Below are 12525 nucleotides of genomic sequence, written 5' to 3' on the forward strand. Positions count from 1 at the left end.
AGTGGAACTCTCAATTTATAGGTTTCTAACCTCGAGAGCCAAGAAAAACAAAGAGCAGTCTCAATCGGTCGAGTTGGGGATCGACCGGTTCACTAACATTAAGTTGCTTCAACTGGACTCGACCGGGAAGGAAGATACCTCCACCAAGAAAGGAAGGCTACTATATGAAAGAGAGTGTTTTTAGCACTCCTCGATTGGATCTCAACCGAGCAAGGGGAACCAATCGACCGGTACCCTGGCTGGTTGAGTCGGTTGGCCAATACCTCGACTGGTTCAACCTTTTGGCCCCGAAAACCTATCTTTTTCTGTTCTTTTCTTTTCTAACACTTAGGCTTGGCCTTTAGGTAAATTAATTTGACAATTTTGAAACATTTTTCCTAAGGTACATTTGATCAAACTCAAGTTTTAATGAAATTGTAACTTTAAATAATAAACCGAGTTTTCCAAATATGCATGAAATGATATGTAAAACCTAAGTGCACCCATGCATTCATCTTACATTTGTTTCCTATGATTAAAGGTCTTCCAAATGTCTTGATCTTGTATCTATTAGATCCTTTGATGAATTTCCAAATTTATACCTAAGATTCTTTACAATTCAAACCAATTAGTAACTTAACCATGGTTTGTTATCATCAAAACTTGATTAGGAGAACCCTTGGGCTAACAATCTCCCTTTTTTTATGATGACAAACCTTGGTTATATAGGAAAAGAAAAATCTCCCCTTCAAACCAATCATGGATCAATCAATCAAAATTTATGAAGTTAAAACTAAGAAAATCAAGACATGTTAGAGAGAATGAATTTTGAATAAGAAACACTGTAAGTCATGAAACATATAACATATCATATATAAGTAAAAAGTACATGAAACATTTAAGTCTATCATATATACGATCCAAACAAATGATATGGCAATGATATGCTTGTAAGTCTCCTAGATCCTAAATATCTCTCCTTTTTGGCAACATAAAAAAGAAACGAAGTGGGTCTCTATGAAAGCAAGGCTGATGGGGTGGAGGTGGAAACACGAAGAGTAGGTAAGCCATTCTCTCTTCATACTGACTCTCTTGACAACCCTCAATGCACTCAATCCTCTGTTGGAGATGTTTAAACGCAACTTGATACTGATCCATGCGAGCCTCGAGACTCTCAAACCATGAGGTGAAACCAGTCTGATATTGATCCATGTGATCCTTCATGGAGTAGAATCAAGTATCATTGACTATTACAAGCTCCTCCATGCGAGTGCCGAGAAAGCTATTATGAGCAAATAAATCCATCCAAGGCGCATGATCAAGAGCGTGAGGTGCCTAATGAGGTGGTATCTCTGTGTGAGGAGGCTCAGTGAATGATGGTTAAGAAGATGGTCCTACTATGTAAGTCAACTCAAACATCATCAGCTCAGAAAATGTGGCCCCAAACTGAACACCCTCTGACTGAAGTGGAGGAATGTCAAGCTTGGGCTCACTCTGCTTAAAGCCTCTCTAAGGGTCTACTCCACTCTCCATTTCTCGTATCTCGGTCTTCTTCTCTACTCCAGGATGCACCTATCCCTGTCCCCAGGCCTGTGCTAGTGGTCTCTCTACTCTCCTAATCCAAGAACCATCGGGGGCCTTTTCAAATTTCATCTGCCCCAAAGATTGCTCATCATATGTATCATAAATGCTGGGGGCCTCAAAATCTGTCTTTCTACTCAAATCAACTTTGACATCCTTGAACACTCTAGTGAGGAAGCGGGCATAGGGGAGTATGCAGGTTGTGCTCTCACAACATGAGATCATGTGCATCGTCGTCAAATACCCCAAGTGAATTCGTCTCCCCGTCAGAATAGAGTCCACGAGGAATGCCTCATAATAGGAGACCTCGTCTTGGTATTCGCCTCGTGGTAGCAGGATAGAGCAAATCATGTGGTGTAGTACTCTACTGATCACGGTCAAGCTGTGGGTCGATGGTTTGCCCATCCTATAGGCTCTACAAGTCCACACATCCTCTGAATGACCTCTATAGGCTCGAAACCCGAGACAGTGAGCCAAATCTTGGGCTTGTACACCTTGAGTCCAACTGGAGCAATATCGAAAATGCAAAAGATGCTTTTCGGGTCTAGCCGAATCTCGGCTCCTCTAACGGTGGAAATAATTAGGCCACCAATGCCATATATCACCCTTGAATAGAACACTCGCACCAATGTTAAAAAATCAGCTTCAAAATTGTCACCATGGGCAGTCAACCCATCCTATTGAGCAGCCCCTCAAATCTGAAATGCTGGAGTTTGGAAAATTGATACTTCTCCTTGGAACTACTTTTCTCTGAGCAAACTTTTGCTTGTACCGTTGGTAGTCCTCCACAGAGCTGAAAATTGTAGTGCCAAACCTCGCCTTTCGACGAGCCTCCAACTGAGGGAGCTAAGACACCACAGCTGGGCGCTTGCCCTGTGCCCTAAGATAGCCAACTCTCTCCTATGAGCCATGAGAAAAACAAAAATAAAGGATACGAGGCTGGTAGAGAGAAAAACACTCACAACCAAAACCCTAGGTGCACGGGAAATGAGAAAACCTTGGTTGTGGCGCGCGGGAGGAAGAAAGTATCGTCCAAAACCGAAACCCTAGCCTCCAAAAAATCCAATCAAAAGCCTTTAATCGGTCCAAACTTTGCTTAAACTAGTCTTTGGAATCCGAAATGTGAAAAGCCCTAAAGAAATGGAGAAGAATAGTGGAGAAAACAACGTGTGGGAGTCTCTTTAAATCCCTAGTCCCGACGAACCGATTGACCAGTCCTGATCTGATCGACCGCCTGGTCAACGCGATTAATGGGTTTAACTTTTCAGCTTTTGTGCATTTTCTCATTTTCTGATCCCCCTGCCTTTTTTAGTTGAAATCCCCAATTTTTTATGCCCAATGCCAAGAGAACTTCGACTTTTGGTCAAAATTTGACCATTTATCTAAGTATACGTTTATATGATGCATATGACATGAAATTCATGCAATCAAAAGGTATATTCATCAAGAATTCATTAAGCAATCATTAGATCATAAAGAAATCACCCCTAGTTGTCTTCTAATATCAATAAATTGTTCTTCACTTAGAGGTTTTGTAAAGATATTGACAAGTTGATCTTTTATGCTTATAAATTCAAGTGTTATGTTACCATTTTGTGCATGGTCTCTAAGAAAATGATGTCTAATCTCTATATGCTTAGTCCTAGAGTGTTGCATGGGGTTTTTTTGATATATTTATGGCACTAGTATTATCACATTTAATAAGAACATGCTCAAAAGATAAATCAAAATCACTAAGTGTTTGTTTTATCCAAAGAATTTGTGCACAACATAAACCAGCTGCTATGTATTCAGCTTCTTCCGTTGACAAAGCTACCGAATTTTTGTTTTTACTATGCCATGAAACAAGTGAGTGTCCTAGGAAATGACAAGTGCCACTAGTGTTTTTTTCTTTCAACCCTACAACCGGCAAAATTGGCATCCGAAAATCCAATTAATTCAAAGTTATCACTCTTAGGACACCATAAGCCTATGTCTATTATCCCTTTCAAATATCTAAGAATTCGTTTTACTGCACTTAAATGAGATTCTTTAAGACGAGATTGAAATCTAACACACAAGCATACACTATACATAATGTCGAGTCTACTAGCGGTCAAATATAGAAAAAAACCTATTATGCCTCTATACATAGTTGAGTCAATGGATTTACCTTTCTCATCCTTATCAAGCTTGATGGATGAGATCATTGGAGTCTTCATTGTTTTGGCTTCTTCCATGTTGAACCTTTTGAGAAGATCTCTTATATACTTTTCTTGATTGATGAAGGTTCCTTCCTTTAGTTGCTTGATTTGAAGTCCAAGGAAGAAGTTGAGTTCTCCCATCATGCTCATTTCAAACTCACTATGCATACACTTAGAAAATTCTTCACAAAGAGAGACACTAGTAGCTCCAAAAATAATATCATCAACATGTATTTGAACTAAGAGCATATCCTTTTCTTTGGTCTTTATGAAAAGAGTTGTGTCAATTTTTTCCATTTTAAAACCCTTTTTCAAAATAAATTTACTCAATCTTTCATACCATGCTCTAAGTGCTTGTTTCAAACCATAAAGTACCTTTTTAAGTTTAAAAACATGGTTAGGAAAGTTAAAACTTTAAAAACCAGGTGGTTGTTCAACATATACTTCTTCATTTATAAATCCATTTAAAAAAGCACTTTTCGCATCCATTTGATATAAAACAAAGTCTTTAAAACATGCAAAGACAAGTAGCATCCTAATGGCTTCCAACCTAGCTACGGGGGCAAAGGTTTCTTCATAATCTATCCCTTCTTCTTGATTAAAACCTTAGACTACCAATCTTGATTTATTTCTAACAATTATGCCATTTTCATCCATTTTATTTCTAACGACCCATCTAGTTCCAATAACACTTTGATTTGAAGGTCTTGGTACTAATTCCCATACTTCACTTATTTCAAATTGATTTAACTCATCTTGCATAGCAATCATCCAATTTTCATCAACTAAAGCATCATTTATATTTTTAGGCTCAATTTGAGAGATAAAAGCAAGATTATTGCAAATATTTCTAAGAGATGATCTGGTTCTTACCCCACTAGATGGATTACCTATAATTTGATCTTGTGGGTGATTGATGACAAACTTTCAATCTTTAGGAAGGTCTTGACTTGATTCACCTTGCACTTCTTGAGGAGGGGGTAGTGCCAATGGTGATTCTTCTTTCTTGGGATCCACTCCAATTTCTTCTTGTTGCCCTCTATCTTCAATTTGCAATTTTCCCATGAAGGTCTCCAAACCTAAATCATCATCAAAACTCTCTCTTTCTTGGAGAGAATTGTTAGATTCATAAAAAATAACATGGATGGACTCCTCTACAACCATGGTTCTTTTGTTAAAAACTCTAAAGGATTTACTTGAAGTTGAGTAACCAAGGAAAATTTCAACATCCGATTTTGCATCAAATTTTCCAAGATTGTCTTTGGTGTTTAATATAAAACATTTGCACCCAAAGACTTTGAAATAGCTAATGTTGGGTTTCTTGTTTTTCCAAAGCTCATAGGGAGTTTTCTTAAGAATGGACCTCAATAATATTCTATTTAAAACATAACAAGAAGTGTTAACCGCTTCGACCCAAAAACATTTTGGTAAATTGTTTTTATTTAGCATGGTTCTAGCCATTTCTTGAAAAATTCTATTTTTCCTTTCAACTGCCCATTTTGTTGAGGAATTCTAGGAGCTGAAAATTTGTGGTTAATTCCATGCTCATTGCAATATTCTTCAAAATCAATATTTTCAAATTCTCTCCCATGATCACTCCTTATACAAGTAATTGTAAAACCTTTTTCATTTTGAACCTTATTACAAAACTTTGAAAACTCATAAAAGGCTTCATTCTTTTGACTTAAAAACAAGACCCATGTGTATCAAGAGAAGTCATCCACTATAACATATGCATAAGATTTTCCTCCAAGACTTGGTATCCTAGAGGGACCAAATAAATCCATATGCAACAACTCAAGAGGCCTAGATGTGGAAATGAAATTTTTGTTTTTGAAATAGTTTTTTATTTGCTTTCCCACTTGACAAGCTTCACAAACTTTGTATTTTTGAAAATTTATTTTGGGAAGGCCTCTAACAAGTTCATCTTTGTTGAGTTGAGAAATGAGGTCCATGTTAGCATGTCCCAACCTCCTATGCCACAACCAACTTTAGTCATGCATGCTTGAAAAGCATCTATCATGGCCATCATATTTTGATATATTTTTAGCATAAACATTATCACATCTATGGCCCATGAAGATGGTTTTATCATTTTGAATATCTTTGATGATGCAATGAGATGCTTCAAAAATCACTTTAAAACCTTTGTCACAAAGTTGACTAATGCTTAAAAGGTTATGTTTTAAATCATCTACAAATATAACACTTTCAATAAGAGAGGATGTGCCATTACCAATGTTGCCTTGACCAATGATTCTTCATTTTGCATTGTCTCCAAAGTTAACATATCCTCCCTTTTTCTTTGTAAGGAAAGCAAACTTGGACTCATCTCTGGTCATGTGTCTTGAGCATCTACTATTCAAGAACCACTTATCCTTCTTTGAACCCTACAATATAAAACTCAATTTGATTTAGGTACCCATATCCTTTTGGGTCCTTGAGGGTTAGTGACCTTGGAATTTTCAATCCAAACCTTTTTAGCTTTTGCATTTGAATTCTTTTGAGAACCATTTCTTAAAGGACATGTACTACTAATGTGTCCTCCTTTTCCACAAAAGTTGCAAATAGTGGAGGGACTTGCACTTGTGGATTCTTTTACAAAATAATTTTTAAAATACTTTTGATTTTTTGAAGATTTGAATCCTAGCCCTTGTTTGTCAAAATCACATTTTTGGATAGCTAGAATCATTTCAAAAGATTTTTGTCCACAAGAAAATAATGAAAGAGAGGAGGTCAACTATTCATTTTTCTTTCTCAAAATCTCATTTTCTTTTTCAATATGAGTTTTAGAAATTTCAACAATTGAAAATTTTTCTTTTACTTCTTCAAGTTCTTTTTCAAGTTGTTGAATTTTCTTCTTAAGAGAAATATTTTTTAAACTAACTTTTTCAAAATCCTCATACAATTCTTCAAAAACATCATGCATATTTTCATCACTAAAGTTAGAGTTTACCTTATCAAGTTCACCTATTGCCATGAAGCACATGTTTGCCACTTCTTTCTCCTTTTCTTCTTCGGAGGATTCTTCACTTTCGCTCTAAGTGGCCATCATTGCCTTCTTCATTCTCCTCTTGGCTTCACTTTTGTAGAGAGGACAATCATATTTAATGTGTCCCAATTTCTTGCATTTGAAATACACCAAATGTATTTTCTCTTCCCATTTCTCCTTGTCACCATGAGATGAAGATTCCTTTTTAGAAAGGTTTCTTCTAGAGGTGAACCTTCTTCCTTTAAACCTTTCACCCCTCATGTATTTGTTAAGCTTTCTTGTGATGAGGGCTAAATCATCATCTTTTTCACTTTGTTTTCTTCTTCAACATCTTCTTTTTCCTTAATTGTAGCTTTGAGAGCTATGCTCTTCTTTTTTTTGTCTTCACCTTTTTGTAGTTTCTTTGCCAAATTGATCTCATATGTCATTAATGACCATATGAGCTCCTCCATAGGTAGCTTGGTCAAGTCTTTTGCTTCTTGAATTGCAGTGACCTTTGTATGCCGCTTTGATGGGAGTGACCTCAAGATCTTCATCACCTTTTCGGATTCCTTGTAGGTTTTTCCCAATGCTTCAAGACCATTGACAATGTCAGTGAACCTAATGATCATCTCAACAATAGTTCATTTTCTTTCATAAAAAAGAATTCATAGCTATGAACAAGTAAATTGATTTTTGACTCTTTCACTTGATTTGTTCCTTCATGAGTTATTTCAAGCAATCTCCAAATTTCTTTAGCTGATTTGCATTGACATATTCTATTATATTCATTTCTATCCATAGCACATTGCAAAGTGAAAACAACCTTAGCATTTAATTGAAAATTTCTTCTATCAAGCTCATTCCATTCTTGATTGGGTTTTGGAACCATGACTCCATCAACTAGTTTTGTAGGAAAAGTTGGGCCATCTTCAATAATGTCCCATATGTCTAAATGGGTTGATTATAAATACTAAGTCATTTTATTTTTCTAATAGGGATAGTCGGTTCCCATAAAATATGGAGCTCTATTTTTTGCAAAAAATTCAGTGTGAGATGAGCTTGATGGAATAGCCATTTCCTCTTAGCCAATTAAGTCTTAAACAAGAGGCCTAGCTCATATACCAATTGAGAAAATAAAGGCTAATCTTAAATGAGAAAAAAAAAACACCTAAGAGGGGGGTGAATTGGGTTTTTCAAAATTTTTTTCAACACAACAAATTCAAGCACAATAGAAGCAAATATAAAGAGATAGAGTTAGAGAAATCAAACTCAGATTTTATAGCGGTTCAACACTTCTTTACTTATGTCCACTCTTCTCAAGCTCCTAATCGAGTGAAGGTTCCACTAACTTGAAACTTCAACCAAACCTCTAATCTCCTTTACACTTGGATTTCAACTCCAATGGGCTCTTACACAATCTCTTAAAGATTCAACTCACTTGAAGACTTTAACACTCAATTTTACAAGAATGAATCCCTCAACCTAGCTCAATGATAGCTCAAATACAAATCAAAGCTAGGATGAAACACAAAGGTGCACTAAAGGATATGCAAGTGAAGATTTAATGCACGAAGAAAGAAATGAGAGCTTTTAAGGCAAGAACAAGTGGGTAGACAAATAAATGCAAGTGTTCTCTATATCATAAATGAAGTGGAACTCTCAATTTATAGGTTTCTAACCTCGAGAGCCAAGAAAAACAAAAAGCAACCTTAATCGGTCAAGTTGGGGGTCGACCGATTCACTAACCGTTGGAGCATTTAATGCTTCGGCAGGTTACCGTTGCTTCAACCAGACCTCGACCGAGAAGGAGGATACCTCGACTGGGAAGGGAAGGCTACTGGATGAGAGAGAGTGTTTTTAAAACTCCTCGATCAGACCTCGACCGGGTAAGGGGAACCGGTCGACCAGTACCCTGGTCGGTTGAGCCGATTGGCCAGTGCCTCGACCAATTCAACCTTTTGGCCCCGAAAACCTATCTTTTTCTGTTCTTTTCTTTTCTACCACTTAGGCAAGGTCTTTAGGTAAATTAATTTGACAATTTTGAAACGTTTTGCCTAAGGTACGTTTGATAAAAACTCGGGTTTTAATTAAATTGTAACTTTAAATAATAAACCAAGTTTTCCAAAGATGCATGAAATGATATGTAAAACCTAAGTGCACCTATGCATTCATCTTACATTTGTTTCCTATGATTAAAGGTCTTCCAATGTCTTGATCTTGTATCCATTAGATCCTTTGATGAATTTTCAAATTAATACTTAAGATTCTTTACAATTCAAACCAATTAGTAACTTAATCATGGTTTGTTATCGTCAAAACATGATTAGGAGAACCCTTGGGCTAACATACCCTATTATGGATTGTGGATGTGACATCACCCCTATGAGAGGCTAAAAATCCAACTTGGGGCTTAAAGCATGAAAATCTAAGGGTTTGGAAACCTATAGGGACAATGGGTGAATCATTATAACAATGAGATTAATTATTGGTTGAATTACAATTTATCAATTTTTTTATCCTACCCTTAGAAGTTAGTTTAGGGAATGATACGGTAGGTTATTACTTGATACTAGTGATTCTTGGTAACTCTTGATCATTAGTTATCTCGATCTTCTCTATTGTTATTTGCCCAAAAACAAAGCTATAAGGAGTAGGAAGGGTTAAAAAGTCAAACCTTAAACCAATAATCAATATCATTCATTTGATGGTTTTAGGAATCTATTTTAAAAATGAAAAATTAGGTTTTGGATGCAGTTTGAGTTATAGAACTCAAGATTGATCGCGAACGACCAAAGACCCTAAAACCTTAAGATCATTTTACTTAAGAAACTCTTGTTCTCTCTATTTCTATACCTTAAGTTAGATTGTGAAAAACCCCAGACTTGAATGAATTGAATTAAAAATCAATATTTATTTTGTTATTAATTTAGTTTCTTTTAGTTAGTTTCACTTCATAAAAGTTACTTCACATATTGATTTTCACATTACGTTTAAGCAAAAGCAATTCATTTATCTTAGTATTGATAATTTCCATAAGACAATCCTTTAGGATGATATCCAGAGTACTACAAAAGTCGTAGTAACTCTTTCTCCAGTTTTTCTTAAACAGAGTTGCTACATAAAAGGCTTAGTATTTTAGACAATAGAGAAGATCGATCAAGCCTATCTACAAGTTTAGCATTAATATACCCAAAACCTCCTTGCAAATACTGTCATAGGTTCTAACTATTTGAGTAAATGGCTTAAAGTCTGAAGGTTTGAATCCAAGAGCAATTGCAATAGCTAATGGGCAAACATTCAGGATAAAACCATTGTCCAAAAGGACAAATGAGACTCAATGCCTGAAGCAAACAACTGAGATATAGAGAAAAAGAGTGTGGTTTAGGCCCCTAGGGGTAAAATCATCAATAGAGAAAACAACACATGTGGTCTTGTTAGCTATCAACATATGGATCAGTCCATCAAAAGATATGGCAATCTCTACTTGAAGTTGGTTTGGTGCCATAATCAACGTCTCTTAGTAGGATGTAGATGATGTTAGCAAACTCCAAATAGAGATGTGGGCCTAAGTGCTCTAAAGCTGCCTCAAATTCTTATCATCCTCTCAAGAAGTAATACCCTTAAATGTTTTAGTCACCATAGGTGGTGATTGAGTCATTCTCCTACCACGTGTCACAATCTAGACATCCTGAGCATCCATCTCATTAATATCGGGCCTCAAAATAAACAAATTTGGAACATCATGGCATGCAAGGGTTAATGGCAAAGTTGGAGTCAATTGAAATGGCATTACTTTAAGAATCAAATTGAATAGTGCAAAAGTCAATGAACTCACAGTAACTCCATCTACCTTAGCAAAATTGTCATTAAACATTGTGGGTATTGGCTCACCATCATCCCAACTCAACATATGGATACCATCATTAGGCTTGACAAAATCCACAAAATGTATGCCACTTGCTAGAAAAAGAAATATATGTATAAAATAAGTGTGTAGAGGGTTAGTGGTTACACTCAGCAAACCCCAAGTTAACCAAACCTTAATCAATCAAATCTTGAATGGCATGTCTCAAGGCAGTGCACCAATCGGTGTCATGACCTGGCCCCTAATGATATGAACAGTGCAAATCCATCCTAAAATATGGAGGAACAATTTGAGGCAATGGCCTAGGAGCTAAAGGTGTCAATAGACCAACATTCGCGAGCTTTCAAAAAGCCTAGCTCAATGGCATACCCAATTGTGAAAGATATCATAGTGTCTTCAAAGCAAATGAAGCAAATGTCTACGAAGCTCTAGGTCTAGGGTATAAGGATGGAGGTTTCTTTATGACTTGGGCAACATAACATGATTGTATTGGCATGGGTGGCAAATAAGTTTGAGCAAAGGGTTGAAGAGGCACTTGTAATCTATACTAATGTTAAGAATAAGGAAGATAGGCCTTTACGAGTTGACACTGGCTGGTGATGCCTAGGAGGTCTCTGACTTATAGAAGAAATGCTACTGACATCTCTCAACGTTTGTTCTCTAGATGGTTTCTTCCTTTTAGAATTAGTAAGGGAAGAATCATACCATAAGCCTCTAGAAATACCTTCCTCTCTGCTAAAAAGGGCTAAAACCAAGGATCCAAAATTTGTAAAAGGTACCCCTAATCAAATGTCTAGTGATCCTAGGCTGCAAACTCCTCATAACCATTTGCATTTGATCTCTCTCTACAGGCAAGTCTATAATCTCTACAATCTTTCCCCGCCAATGAGAAATGATCCCTAGCGAAGTTACCATTTTATGGACCCACATTTTTCACAATGCATCCCCACTTGATGGTAAGACTCATTTTTTAATGAAAGATTGATTTTTGAAAAAGAGTTAAAGTTGCCACTTATTTTTATTTATTTTTAAAGGGAAAACAAAATAAGAAGGAAAACTCTAAGTGAGACTTATTTTAAGGGAAATGTTTAGCTATGAAACTAAGTTTAGGTATGAGGGTCTATGAAAATTAATCAGTAAATCATGGATACAAAGGATCAAGAAATATAGAATAAGGCAATGATGATAACTAATGGAAACATAGCAAACAACTAATTTAAACAAAACATGTGTATCAATAGAAACAAATGAATGAGGAGGAGTGGAAGCATACCTTGGTAGCAAACAAAGTGCTTTCATGAGAAACAAGGTTTGCTAACAAGCAATAATAAAGAATATAGATCACATGCATAATTCAAGTCACAAAGCAAAGCAATGACAATTAGAGCTAAACAAGTTCTGTATTTAAAACTGACTCGTAAATGAATGTATTTAGAAAGACATGGATGTAGGGTTTCAACAATACCCACATCAATATACATGAATTAATCCACAACTCTCCTTCTGACGATCATAAAGAGAAGCTCATAAAAGGACATGGAGTATTCCATTATTTTGGAGTTGTAAAATTCATTCATGTAATTAAAATCAAGAAAATCGAAAATTCCTTAAAATCAAAGAAAATTAGGAATAGTGCATGCTATAGGAAAATGACAACATTTGGGATTGAAAATTTTTTATCAACCCAGGGGGGTTTAAGGATTAGACGTGGAGAATAAAAGAGAGTTGGAAATCAATTTGAAAATAATGGAAAAAGCATAAGAAATACAAACTGTACTTGGAGAAGAGAGCATAGGAGAAAAAAGTGTGCACTATGCGCATAGGCATTGCACATGACAGAAAAAGTGTAGCTGGGAAAAACGCATTGAGGAGCTAAGGGATTACATGCATAAAAGTTGTGTGATCGAGTGTGCACTAGAGAAAAGATGGAAAAGTGTGCACAC

This window comes from Vitis vinifera, chromosome 9 (assembly GCF_030704535.1).
Source record: "Vitis vinifera cultivar Pinot Noir 40024 chromosome 9, ASM3070453v1".
In the NCBI taxonomy this organism is placed as follows: domain Eukaryota; kingdom Viridiplantae; phylum Streptophyta; class Magnoliopsida; order Vitales; family Vitaceae; genus Vitis; species Vitis vinifera.